Source organism: Chrysemys picta, chromosome 3 (genome assembly GCF_011386835.1).
Source record: "Chrysemys picta bellii isolate R12L10 chromosome 3, ASM1138683v2, whole genome shotgun sequence".
Classification (NCBI taxonomy): Eukaryota; Metazoa; Chordata; order Testudines; family Emydidae; genus Chrysemys; species Chrysemys picta.
Window position 1 is genome coordinate 178,600,978 of NC_088793.1, and position 15,215 is coordinate 178,616,192.

The window sequence follows — 15,215 nt, forward strand, 5'->3', positions numbered from 1 at the left end:
TTTTAATCTTTATTTTAATTATTGAGCTCAATTTTTTGAAATTACAGGGGCCTTTTAATTTTTTTTATTATGCAGGATCCTGAGAGATTGAAATATTAATTGAAACAAGAGCTATCTCCCTCTTTCCTGAGAGGAAATCAAATCATCTCTGGAGTCCCAGTTATATGAAAGATTTGATTAAAAGTCTTATGGAGGTCATTGGAACAGTCAGCACTGAAATGTGCTCTTATTTTATACCTGAAAAGCTTTAGCTTAATGTTAGAAACAAGTCAGAGATATCTATTATTCATAATATATTTTTCTTTATGTGCATACAAGAACCCAGAAGACCAGTGGAATTTTATTGCTTGGGGCCTGAGCCCACAAAGTGCTAAACTGCGGCTGTGAGGAGCTGAATCCCTTTAGTTCCCATTGAGGGAGTTGGCCTCCATCTGCCTCCAGCCAAAGTATGCAGCAATACAAAAGGTTTGCTGTTCGTTCACATTTCTAAAGCGGATTTCTAGAGACAAACTCAAAAACATATTCACGTATTTTTTGTGGAACTATAAAATCTCCATGGTGAACAGGAGAGATTGCCTCCAGAAATAGGAATGACAACTACTGCAGAAATTTTATTTAAAAATAAATGTGTGATAAAAATTTTCACACTCAAAGCAAGCTCAGCAAATTTTTTTAAGCTATTCTGCTTTGGAGGCTCATTTCCCCCTCTTTCCACAGAAAGTGAACAACTGGATAAAGCAGGAGCCTGATCCACACCCACCCCAGTGGGTGGGAGAAGAGGGCACTTTGGTGCTAGTGTTCTCAACAGCAGTCAGGGTGTGACGGAAATGCCTCACTAATTGTTCCACATCTTAGCCTCTTGGTTGGGTAGAATCTTCTATAAGGTTAGCCTGACTAATTTTCCATACATAAGTGATTATACATGCAAAAATGGATGTATACCAATGTACATATGTAGGTAGTTTGGAAATGTAGGTCTCCAGCATCCTGGACACCTACCTGAGAGACTCTTCCTTTTTCTGAACCATACTGCCTTAGCTGAGATCTGCAGAGGAGCTCAGATTAGGTCCCTCTTGGTATAAACCAAAGAGGGCAGCTGGTGGGGAGTTCTCCAGTAGGGCCACTTTCCTTTGGTGTGCATTATTCTCACCCCACCAGTTCAAAATAGCCGGAATCTAGTGACCTTCAGGGTAAGACTTATCTCTTTAGGAGAGCTACTGAGGAAGTGAATATTGCCTGAGCAAATGTGTATTGAAAGTTTGTCTTGATGTATTTGTTTTATTTTTCCCACATAGCGTTTCAGTTATCATTATATTTTCTGGAGTTGTTGTTTGGTTTCTTTTGGAGACCTTGATTTATGGTTTTCATTAATTCTCAGAGGTACCCAGAGTATGATATAGTTTAATAAACCTAACAAACATAGGTTAGTCACACACACACACACACACACACACACACACACACACACACACACACACACACACACACACACAATGGGTGTGTAACTACTTGCATAAGTGAACATATATACATATATGATCAATGCCAGCTTGAGACTTGCTGAAAATTTGGACCTTAACAGCAGAGGGTTGTGTTTCCCAATGGAAAAATTAGCAGATTATTGTATTGTAAATGGAGTTGTACTGATCAAAAGCTTTAAAGACTTATTTACAACATTACACAGCACTTCATTTAATGAACCTTCAGAAGTACTATACAGAAATAAGACATCCATGATACCATGTCTGGATAAATAACTTCAAAAGAAATATGCCTAAGAGGAAATATAGGAAAGTATAGGGTTATATGTTCCTTTTGCAAACACAGGGCCACATTATCTGCTGGTCTATATTAGGGCAGTCCAACTAAAAACAATAGTCATGTACCAAATTATACCAGCAGAGTATAATTTTAAAAATCATAATTTTAAAAATAATATTACAGTTGTCATATTTTTGCAATGATCTAACATCTTACTGTGGGCTGAAATCTGCTTTGCTTTTGCATGACTGATTTCTCTTAACATGATTAGATCTAAGAGCCTAAATTTGTGCTCTAATACTTAACTGTGTAAGAGGGAAAATTATATGGACAAACTCTTTCTTTTTACCCTTCTAGTTTAATTGTACATCTATATTGTTACAGATTGACTGAAGCAGCCTATTAGTTTTTTCCCCACGGTAACAGGCACTGAATAGATGAGCAGAAAAAGCTCTCTTCATGTCACATTTTGATTGAACTATTCTGAAAATAAGCACATAGAGGCACAGTCATTTCCTTAACTTAATCACAACTCTAGCACTGAAGTTACTATTGCAACCTTCATGGGTCCAAGGCAAGGTCAGTCATTCTTTCTGAACATGATTTCAAATATGAATGTGAAAAGGGTACTGCTTGGTTCAGAGAATTGGCAATGGGATTAGGTGATGGTCATCTTTTAGATCACCAGTTCAAATCTGGACTGAGCTGGTAATGATTGCTACTTGGTTGTTTACAGTATGTGAAATGAATTGCTGGCATCAATCCACCTCTCAGGTAGAAGTAACTGATGGTGGTGGTGGTAGTCTCAGCAGTGTTCAAAGACTGAATTGGCATGTAGACTGATCTACCTCAGGGGTGGTCTCTGCAGAACAGAAATGTGAAAAATTTGCACTACCACTGCAAGTTTCAGGTTGTTGCATCTGAACTGCAGTTTTCAGTGCTGTTGATCATAGAATTATAGGATTGGAAGGAACCTCAAGAGGTCATCTAGTCCAGTCCCCTGCATTTATGACAGAACTAAGTATTAACTAGACCAGTGGTTCTCAAAGCCGGTCCACCGCTTGTTCATGGAAAGCCCTTGGCGGGCCGGGCCGGTTTGTTTACCTGACGTATCTGCAGGTTCGGCCGATTGCGGCTCCCACTGGCTGGGGTTCACCGCTCCAGGCCAATGGGGGCTGCGGGAAGCAGCGCAGCCCAAGGGATGTGCTGGCTGCCCTTCCTGCAGCCCCCATTGGCCTGGAGCGGTGAACCGTGGCCAGTAGGAGCCGCAATCGGCCGAATCTGCGGATGCGGCAGGTAAACAAACCGGCCCGGCCCGCCAAGGGCTTTCCATGAACAAGCGGCAGACTGGCTTTGAGAACCACTGATCTAGACCATCCCTGAAAGGTGTTTGTCTAATCTGCTCTTAAAAATCTCCAATGATGGAGATTCCACAACCTCCCTAGGCAATTTATTCCAGTGCTTAACCACCCTGATAGATAGGAAGTTTTTCCTAATGTCCAATCTAAACCGCCCTTGCTGCCATTTAAGCCCATTGCTTCTTGTCCCATCCTCAGAGGTTAAGAACAATTCTTCTCCCTCCTCCTTTTAACAACCTTTTATGTACTTGAAAACTGTTATCATGTCCTCTCTCAGTTGTCTCTTTTCCAGACTGAACAAACCCATTTTTTTCAATCTTCCCTCATAGGTCATGTGTTCCTAGCAGGGCCGGCTCTAGGATTTTTGCCACCCAAAGCAAAAACAATTTTGGCCGCCCCCCCTTCTTTAATTACCCCACCCCCGGCCCGCCTCAACTCCGCCCCTTCCCCAAATCCCCAGGCCTGCCTCCTCCACCCAGGCTTTCAAGTCTGGGAGGGAGGGGGAGACCCCGAGCCACCGCGGCGCGGGAAACAGGTGATTCGCGCGCCGCTGCTCCCCCTCCCTCCTAGGCTTGAGGGCCTGGGGGGGGGGCGAGTATCGGCGCGCGAATCAGCTGTTTCGCGCTCCGTGGCAGCAGCAGCAAGAGCGGCCAGGGCACATTTTTAGGGGCGGCATTCTGGCGCCGGCCATGCCGCCCCTAAAAATGTGCCGCCCCAAGCACCAGCTTGTTTTGCTGGTGACTAGAGCAGGCCCTGGTTCCTAGACCTTTAATCATTTTTGTTGCTCTTCTCTGGACTTTCTCCAATTTGTCCACATCCTTCCTGAAATGTGGCGCCCAGAACTGGACACAATACTCCAGTTGAGCATAATTAGCGTGGAGTAGAGCTTGTTTACAACACTCATGTCTTGCTTACAACACTCCTGCCAATACATCCCAGAAGGATGTTCACTTGTTTTGCAGGTGTTACACTGTTGATTCATATTTAGCTTGTGGTCCACTCTGACCCCCAGATCCCTTTTCGCAGTACTCCTCTATAGGCATTTCCCATTTTGTATGTGTGCAACTGATTGTTCCTTCCTAAGTGGAGTGGTTTACATTTGTCCCTATTGAATTTCAACCTATTTACTTCAGACCATTTCTCCAGTTTGTCCAGATCATTTTGAATTATAATCCTATCCTCCAAAGCAGTTGAATCATCGAATATCAGGGTTTGAAGGGACCTCAGGAGGTCATCTAGTCCAACCTCCTGCTCAAAGCAGGACCAATCCCCAACTAAATCAGAACCCCTCCCAGCTTGATATTGTCCACAAACTTTATAAGTGTACTCTCTATGCCATTATCTAAATCATTGATGAAGATATTGAACAGTACCGGACCCAAAACTTATCCCTGTGGGACCCCACTCGTTATGCCCTTCCAGCATGACTGTGAACTACTGATAACTAAACCGTTCCCAGAGAGTAATTGTCAGTGGTTCATAGGTACCTTTCATGAGCACAGCACACACAAAGATAACCTAGGTCTTGTGTACATGGTGAGTTAGTGCTTAGCAAGTCAGGGTGTGACTCTACAGCTCACTGACTTGCCATGTGGACCTTGCTAGAGTGCACTGAAAGTTGCATAGTGTGCTTTGATGTAATCTTGTTTCAAACAGCAGTAGTCAAGGTGCACTAATGAATGTGGAGTGTGTTGTTGCAGTGACCACATGGGACATTATTGTGCAGCAAGTGAGAACACTGTAGATTCACACACTATATTGCTGTGTATTCTTCTTAGCATATGTGTAAAGTGCCTCCGGTGACATGTGATCAGAATTAATCACTGAAGGTGGTCTGCTGGTTGGATCATTAGCTTTCCCAGCTATATGACTAACAAATTGGTTACGTTTTAATAATGTATCATCTATTTACATTTGACTTTCGTGTAAACTATATTGAAAAGTTATGTGCAAAATTTTTACCTTCTGTGTTCCTGTCTAACCTCCTGTAGATTAGTGGCACAGGTTCCTAGGCACTGCAGTAATACAAAAAAATAATAATGATGATGATGAGAGTCACTCAAAGTCATAAGTTACCTTGGAAACATTCCTGGAGAAACACTGGTACATTTGCATAGACACAAAGAGCAGAACATACATTTTTATAAAATAACTTATCTCCAGGATGTCACTGGTGCAGAGGATCATATTTTTCACCCTCTGAATTAACTTTTGGATCCTGGACTCGAGGCTCTAGAACTATAAATCAGCTCTTATTGGTTAGTGACATTTAGCACTGTTAATTTGCTTGTGAACTGGAAAATGGGTGCATTATAAAATCATAGAATTGTAGATCTGGAAGGGACCTTGAAAGGCCATCTAGTCCAGTCCCCTGCACTCAAGGCAGGTCTAGTATTATCTAGATCATCCATGACAGGGGTATGTCTAACCTGCTCTTTAAAATGAGGGAGATTCCACAACTTCCCTAGGCAATTTATTCCAGTTCTTAACCTGACAGTTACGAAGTTTTTCCTAATGTCCAACCTCAACTGCCCTTACTGCAATTTAAGCCCATTACTTCTTGTTCTATTAAGAGGTTAACGAGAACAATTTTTGCCATTCTCCTTCTAACAACCTTTTATGTACTTGAAAGCTGTTATCATGTCCCCCCTCAGTCTTCTCTTCTCCAGACTAAACAATCCAATTTTTTCAATCTTCCCTTATAGGTCATGTTTTCTAGACCTTTAATCATTTTGGTTGCTCTTCTCTGGACACTTTCCAATTCATCCACATCTTTCCTGAAATGTGGTGCTCAGAACTGGAGACAGTACTCCAGTTGAGGCCTAATCAGCATGAAGTAGAGCGAAAGAATTACTTATCATGTCTTGCTTATAACACTCCTGCTAATACATCCCAGAATGATGTTTACTTTTTTTGCAACAGTATTACAATGATAACTCATATTTAGCTTGTGATCCACTATGACCCCCAGATCCCTTTCTGCAACACTCCTTCCCAGGCAGTCATTTCCCATTTTGTATTTGTGCAACTGATCGTTCCTTCCTAAGTGGAGTACTATGCATTTGTTCACATTGAATTTCATCCTATTTTCTTCAGACCAGTTCTCCAGTTTGTCCAGATCATTTGAATTTTAATCCTATCCTCCAAAGCATTGACAACCCCTCCCATCTTGGTATCATCCGCAAACTTTATAAGTGTACTCTCTATGTCATCATCTAAATAGTTAATGAAGATATTGAACATCATATCATCTTTATATCAACTGCCAAGATGTATCTTGATATAAAGGTGCCTTTTGCAATCCTCTTGGCTTATTCCTTGTGCCCCTTCTCGCTGAAGCATTCCTTCTCTGCTATACTCCACCAGTCTCTTCTATAATCCCATGGGTATGGATTGCTTTGGTAGCCACTTCAAAATGTTCCCCAGTTTTCAGATGTTCCGTGGTCGTCTTTTAATGCTTTCCAATCACATGATGCTTCTCTGGCCCTCTTATATATTCTTCTCCCTATCCTTGATGAGCTAACAGCTTTGGTAACCACCCCTTCCCCAACCCCCTCCCCTTGCAGAGCTTAGCTCCTGTTCCACACTTCCTTGTGTGGTTATTTAAAAAAATAAAAACTTCAAAGGTATCAGACTGTAGTTTCCAGTTTCCATATCTGAAATATCAATTTTCCACTGATGCTTTATGCATGCTGCTTATGCTCACATATGATGACCAGAATCTTATGACTATAGTCAAGAACAGATAAAGAATGCTGTTCAACACTTTCAAATGCCTCAGCTGCTGTGAATATTAATACAAGGAATAAATGCAAAAAGTGTTCAGAATAACTAATCTATATTTTTGTACCATGGTCATTATCAACTGTAAAGACAAAATGTGTTGTTTATGCAATTTTTCTTCCCTTGTATATAAAGATACTGGGTGAAATCCTGCCCCATTGAAGTCAATGGAATTTTTGGTTTGACTTCAGTGGAACCAGGATTACACCCACTGTGAATAACAGGATTCCACCAAGGGGAGTGTGATGGATTGGGTCACAGAAATCCTCTTGGGAGCTGCCAACTGATGTGCCAAGACTACTTCTGCTCCTGCTTTCCTGCCCTGGCAGCTTAGGACTCCAGCACCCTGTCTTGTTGAGCCAGACATGCCAGTCTGCTCCAACACAGACCCAGGGTCTGAACCACGTGCCCCAAAGCTGCAGACTTAACTGAAAGCAGCTTACAGAAGTGTTCCTGTCTATAACACTCAGATGCCCAACTCCCAATGGGGTCCAAACCCCAAATAAATCCGTTTTACTCTGTATAAAGCTTATACAGGGTAAACTCATAAATTGTTCGCCCTCTATAACACTGATAGAGAGAGATGCACAGGTGTTTGCCCCCCCCCCCCCAGGTATTAATATAGACTCTGGGTTAATTAATAAGTAAAAAGTGATTTTATTAAATACAGAAAGTAGGATTTAAGTGGTTCCAAGTAGTAATAGACAGAACAAAGTGAATTACCAAGTCAAATAAAATAAAACAGACAAATCTAAGCCTAATACAGTAATAAAACAGAATACAGATAAAATCTCACCCTCAGAGATGTTTCAATAAGTTTATTTCACAGACTGGATGCCTTCCTAGTCTGGGCACAATCCTTTCCCCTGGTACAGCCCTTGTTTCAGCTCAGGTGGTAGCTAGGGGATTTCTCATGATGGCTCCCTCTTTGTTCTGTTCCACCCACTTATATATCTTTTGAATAAAGCAGGAATCCTTTGTCCGTCTCTGGGTTCCCACCCACTCCTTCTCAATGGAAAAACACCAGGTTAAAGATGGATTCCAGTTCAGGTGACATGATCACATGTCACTATAATACTTCATTACTTACTTGCCAGCACAGACGTATACAGGAAGACTTACACGTAAAACACAGCCATCTGCAGTCAATTGTCCTGGTTGATGGGAGCCATCAAGATTCCAAACCACCATTAATGGTCCACACTTTGCATAATTACAATAGGCCTTCAGAGTTATATTTCATATTTCTAGTTTCTGATACAAGAGTGGTACATTTATACAAATAGGATGACCACACTCAGTAGATTATAAGCGTTGTAATGATACCTTACAAGAGACCTTTTGCATGAAGCGTATTCCAGTTACATTATATTCATACTCATCAGCATGCTTTCATAAAATCATATAGAGTGCAATGTCACAGGGGGAAATCCTTGGACTGTTTAGGAATTGTTTATGTTCTTCTTACCTTGCTCTGGCAGAGCAAAGGGACTTTAACAGGGGCTCAGGATCTAGTCAAAAGAGCTCACTAATGGCACAAGCACTGAACACCACTGACCCCTCACATTTCAACTTTAATTCTGCCACTGTGGGAGATGGGGAAGTATGAGGAAAGGAAGGACAGTAGTCTGGTATCTCCAAGGGCAGAGATAAGGTTACGATGTGTGGCTTGTGGATGGATAGATGGTAGTTGTGCTATTAGGGCTAGATTCACAAATGGATTTAGGCACCTAACTGCTACGTGAAGTGCCTAAATCCAAACTTTATATCCTTAAAACCACTGCTCATCTGCTGCCTAATTATGAAAGTGCCTAAATTAAATGACTAGGCATTCCACCCAAGAGACAGACAGAGAGAAATTGACTATCTAGTCTAGTGGTTAGGGCCCTTACTCATGATGTGGGACATATACTTTCAAGTCCCTGTTCCAATGAGTATTTAAGTATTTTAAATAAAGTGGAATAGCTTCAACAGGAGACATCAACCCCATAACTCAGTGTGTAGGCCTAGGTTTAAGTCTCTACACCACCTCAGGCAGAGGGGGATTTGAACCGAGGTCTCCTACAACCTCTAATCACTAGGCTAAAGAGCCCAAGGGTGGTTACACTGGCACCATCACTTCTTGCAAGAAAGGGCTTGGGTGCCTAACTTCAGGAGAGGGCTCACAGATCGGAGTCTTGAACAGACATAGCCACCTTCCTCTAGCTCAGAGTTGGGAGCGTAAGTTCCTGTGAGGGGTGGGGCTTAGGATAGCATTTCCTACTGGCTAGCTTAGGTGGCTCCCACTCAGGGCCGGCGCGTCCACTAGGCGTCCCTAGGCGGTCGCCTAGGGTGGCAGGATTTGGGGGGTGGCATTTTGCTGCCCTCGGCGGAAATTCAGCAGCGGGGGGCTCCTTCCACTCTGGTCTTTGGTGGAAATTCGGCGGCGGGTCCTTCACTTGCTCCGGGACCCACCGCCAAAGTGCCGCGAAGACGCAGAGCAGAAGGACCCCAGCCGCCAAATGCTCAGAGGAGGAGTGCTGCCTTCTAGGGTGGCAAAAACCCTGGCGCTGCTCCTGCTCCCACTCAGTGTGCAGGCTTTTGTGAATCCCAGTCTTAGGTGGCTAACTGTGCCCATGAATTGTATAAGGTGGGTTCCACTAAGTGGCAGGACTCCTAAAAGTTAGGTGTTGCAATGCTGAGTTTAAGTCCCTTTTGGCAGAGTCTGTGTCGGTGGTTAGAGGGGGCTGAACTATTAGATTACTTAAGTTTTCATTTGCTTGGTTTTTTTATTCTATGTTAGATTCTATGTGAGGACCAGCCTTTAACTGATAGGCAGGGTAGAATTTTTGTGTATGTATATGTATAAATAAGCATGCCCAATCCTCCAAATATGTACAACTAGGAGTGGTGCTTACTATGGTCCCTATGAAGTATGGTGCTCCTTTGGTTATAGAAATATTTCTGATTTTTGGGGATAAATCTTCAGAAGACTGAAGTCCCGTTCCCCCCCCCATCCCTTTTGGGCAGGTGCAGTTTGCACAGAGTGTGTGCAGATCTGAGTCTTGTACTTGCACCTCTAGCTACCTGATTTGCACCTACATTTATCCCTGGTCTACATTGGGGTGGAAGGAGGAGGAGCATCGATCTAAGTTACGCAACTTCAGCTATGTGAATAATGTAGCTGAAGTCGATGTACTTAGATCAACTTACCGTGGTGTCTTCACAGTGATGAGTTGACTGCTGCTGCTCCCCCGTCAACTCTGCCTGCGCCTCTCACGGTGCTGGAGTACAGGAGTTGATGGGAGAGCGCTCGGGGGTCGAATTATCGCATCTAGACTAGATGCGATAAATCAATCCCCGTTGGATTGATTGCTGCCGGCCGATCCAGGGGGTAGGACCCTTAGATGGAGGTTCACATTTAGATTAACATCCACCATATAACTGCATGTGCAAAAATCCAGGCACAATTTTGCAGGTGCTAACCATGTCCACAATGGAGACAGTCTTTTTGAAAATCAGACTCTTAATGGTTGTGATGCTGTCTAGGTAATCTTGAATGTGGTTATTTTGTGCAAGATGAACATTTTACTAGCTGCAGCACAATGTAAATGGAGAAGACACAGATTTGATCCATTACAGTTGGGTTCATATCCAATACAGAATTGTGTTGTACACTGGTGTGTTGTACTGTTAATGGTGCTGTCTTTTGAATACTGTTTAAAATCAAATTCCCTCCTTCCTTGTCTTTTGGGTGTTAGATACTTTTTTTGTGTTTTGCTGTTAAGTATCCTAGGGTTCTTTTGGGGGGAAAAATGTATGGGATATCTCAAATAATGAGGGCAACATGTTCTCTCTCTGTGAATTTGTCTTATTGTTTATTTTTTGTTTTTTATGTTTGAGGCTGTGCAGGAGTTATAACTGAGTATTTAGTGGTTGTTCTCTTTGCAAAATTAATCTTCTACTGGTGCTTAAAACTCAACTTCACATGAAACCTTTGGCAGCTCAGAAGAACCTGTGATAGATGACAAAGAGCATTTTGAAGACTAGACCATAGTCAGAGCTGTAATAGAGGAATTAAACTGCAGATTTCATCATTATGCTATTTTAGGAGGGATAAATTAATCATACCACGTTTGTATAAAAGATCAAACTGTCAAGAGCAGAGTTCTCACTAGCCAGGCTATTTAACAGTGAAAATAGCATAGGTTATGGCTTGAATATAGAGTGCAATATAGCAGTAACAGTTTGTCTTAATATTGTTGGCTTGCTGATGTGTGTAGTAGCTGGCAACTCAGCCTTCCCTAACAGCAGTTTTTACAGTAGTGGGTCAAATTTGTGTCCCCTATGTAGATGCTATTTAGGATTTATAGAGCATAAAAGCTCAGCTCTGCACAAGTCACTGCATGCAATTTTTTTTTCTTCCCCAGGGAAAAGAGCCTAAATGTGGTGAACTCTACTCACAAACAAAATTTTAAAGACAGCAAACAAATTTAGATACTTCATGTGGTGACAGTCCAGGTTATGTGACAGGCACCTCTTTCTAACAGCATTTTACATACATGTTGCTTACATAAGATGAAACATATGGACCTCGGGACTATGGCACAATTCCATGCCTAGGCAAGACAGAACAATATCGTGGAGGCAATGAGTGCAATGACTTCTCTCTCTGATGGGATGTACCTGTCTACTAATGTGGTTTGAAATCTAGAGAACCTTCTGGATCTGCTGTGGCTCTGGGACTCTCAGCTAGCAGTAGCCAGTGGTGACTTTTTTCATTTGCATCTGACTCAGAAGTTGCAACCTTTCCTTTTGGATGTGGGCCTTCCTGTAGTTAGCCATGCCTTTCTTGCCTCCATATTCTATCTGTCTAATTTATCTGGGCCACCACCTTGGAGAATCTGAGAACCTCACAGTTTATTATTGTTTTTAACCTGGCAACATTTCTGTGAGGTAGATTATTCCCATCTTTATAGATGAGGACCTGAGGCACAAAGAGATTAAGGGCTAGACTTTCAAAGATATTTAGTACCTAAAGATGCAGATAATTGCTAGTGGGATTTTCCAAGATGCCCAAAAAGGTTTGGTGCCTAAATCCCATTAATTTCAATGGAAGTTAGGTGCTTATCCTGTTTTTGACACTTTTGAAAATCCCACTAGACATCTGAGTGCCTTTGAAAAATCTGGCTCTAAGAGATTTGAAAAAGGTCATGAAGGAAACTCAGGCTTCCTGAGTCCCAGACCAGTGTCTGAACTATTAGGTTAGTTTTGTTTTCAAGGGCTATGGCTACACTGCAGCTTAAATTATGTCACTCAGGGGTGTGCATTAGCCACTCAGACGAGTGATATAATTTATGCCAATTTAAGAGCTGGTGTGGACAGTATTATGTTGGTGGGAGATGGGAAAGCTCTCTCCCGCTGGCTTAGAGCAGCTATTTGTTTGCTGCTTTCAACTACCTGAAGAGGGTTCCAGAGAGGATGGAGCTCGGCTGTGCTCAGTGATGGCAGATGACAGAACAAGGAGCAATGGTCTGAAGTTGCAGTGGGGGAGGTCTAGGTTGGATATTAGGAAACACTATTTCACTAGGAGGGTGGTGAAGCACTGGAATGGGTTACCTAGGGAGGTGGTGGAATCTCCTTCCTTGGAGGTTTTTAAGGCCCAGCTTGACAAAGCCCTGGCTGGGATGATTTAGTTGGGAATTGGTCCTGCTTTGAGCAGGGGGTTGGACTAGATGACCTCCTGAGGTCCCTTCCAACCCTGATATTCTATGATTCTATGATTCTATTCTATGATACACAGAGAGTTTACAGTGGCATTGTAAGTTCTCTAGTATAGCCATAGCCTGGGTCTCTGCCTTGGACTGCTGCACTGTGCTTATCTTGGGGATTATCCTAAACTATATTAATCTTTTTAGCCTATGCACAACGTGCCTCAGGTGGTATGTGACCAGGATTGATCACTGAATGTGGTCTGCTGGTTGGATCACTAGCTTCCCCGGCCTGGACCGGGTATTGATGGGGAGTGTGCCGAGAATGCTGATCCATGGCCCCCACTATATTAATAAAACATTGCAGGTGTATATGGCCAAAGTAATCCCAGATAGTTGGGACTCTGAGGATATATGAAGTAAAAAGCAAGGTTAAAAATAGGTTTCAAAGGTAAACGGTCCTTCATCTGAGAGGTAGGAGAAACCATTGTTTTAAATTACCAACATTTTATACAGCTTATCTGCTAGTGACACTACACCTTTAGAAATATACATAGAGGGGCTTAGACCCTTTGACTCAGCACTAGTGGGAGGGAGTGTGGCAAAGGTGGGATGGAAGCAGGGACCAGTCCAGTCCCTGGCATTCATTATGGGAACCTCATGGCACCTGGCTGACTACAGCCTCAAGGGGTTGTTGTGGTAGGTAGGGCATGATTCCGTGGTCCTGCATCTGTGCTGGAGGGGGGGTGAGAGTAGGAGATGTAGCAGCTGATACAGTGGCACATAGATTCTCCCATGCATAACAAATAGTCTTCCCAGGTGCAGGAGTGTAAGTTCCAGGGATCCTGATGTTCTCCTGTGCTATAATTACAGGAAGGTGTAGGCCAATAACTTTTTATTTACTTTACTTTTCATCTTTTCATTTTTTTTCATTCTTTTAATAAAAAATCCTGCAGGCAAGAACCTCTCTCTTGTTGGAAGGGATTTGAGTTTTAGCTAGAATAAGAATGTGGTCAAATTTAGAATGTGTAGCTATGCAAATAGATCTTTAAATTGTTGCGCTATTCTATGGGGAGTAAACACATCAATGCCTGCACTTACAGACTCATTTCAGCAATCAAAACTGGTTTTTATAAAATGTTAGGTGCTTTCCCAGTTCACAAGTACACCTACTATAGCATATCCTTATTACTCTGTAGTGTACAGGGAAGCTTGGCTTTAACATGTATTGGTAAGTTGAATATTTTAGTCCCAGGGACAGCAGCAAGCATGCATATTTTATGTCTAGTACAAATTAGCCATGCTTAGTACCAAATGCATGCCTGAGGGAGGCATGGTGCCTTGAAAATGGAATCCAAATGAAATTTACTTATTAGTAAAGGAATCAAATCCTAAGCTAGATCCTCAGTGGAGTAAATCAGCACAGCTCTATTAATTTCAATGGAGCTGTGTCCATTGCAACAGCTGAGGATCTGGCTTGCTGTGAACATCAGATAAACAGTCATATTTCTATGAATACATTGAAAGTACTTTATATAATGTTTACATACATATATTTTCTTCATTTAAAAATCTGGTATAACACCTGATTCTGTAAGCATTTCTAACTGGGCATAGTGCTTATTGCCATAACAGGTTGCCAGAGGTAAGGATAGCCTGTAGAAACTGGAGTGAGGAAAGAGGAAGTACCTTAGCAGGGATGTAGAGAGGAAGAGTGGGGAGCCAATCTGCAGCCATCCTTCCAACTTGAATGAGAACCAATAAGTAACCATGCACAAGCTAATGTTTTGCCGATTTTTAAAAAGGCTAAATGGGACGACCCAGGTAATTATCTTGCCTGGGATCGATGTCAGGCTGACAGGCCTATAATGTCGGGGCTGATAATGGGATTTGATTAATAAAGAATTAGAAAAGGATAAAGTAATTAATGCAAATCAACATAGGTTTATGGAAAAGATATCAATTTAGTTTGACAGAATCTCTTTTTTATGAGATTACAAGTTTGATTGATAGAAGTAATATACTAAGACTTCTCTAAGGCATTTGACTTGGTAGCACATGTAGGGTTGCCAATTTTGGTTGGACATATTCCTGGAGGTTTCATCACATGACATAATCTTTAATTAAAGATTAATCTTTAATTCCTGGACACTCCAGGGCAATCCTGGAGGGTTGGCATCCTTAACCACATGACATTTTGATTAAAAAATTAGAATAATATAAAATTAACATGGCACACAGTAAATGTATTAAAAACTGGCTAATTGATAGTTCTCAGAATGTAATTGTAAATGGAGAATTGTCACTGAGTAGGTGTGTTTCTAGTGAAGTCCTGCAGGGATCAGTTCTTAGCACTACACTATTTAACATTTTTATTAATGACTTGGAAGAAAACATAAAATCATCACGGATAAAGACTGCATAGGACACAAGAATTGGGGGAGTGGTAAATAAAGAAGAGGACAAGTCACTAATTCAGAGAGATGTGGATCTCTTGGCAAACTGCGTGCAAGCAGACAATATGTTGTAGCCCATAGGATTATTTTGCTAGCTATTATATCCTACTAATCCAGCCAGCAGTATTAATTAATATGTTTCTTTTTCTGAAATTAATCCATTTTAT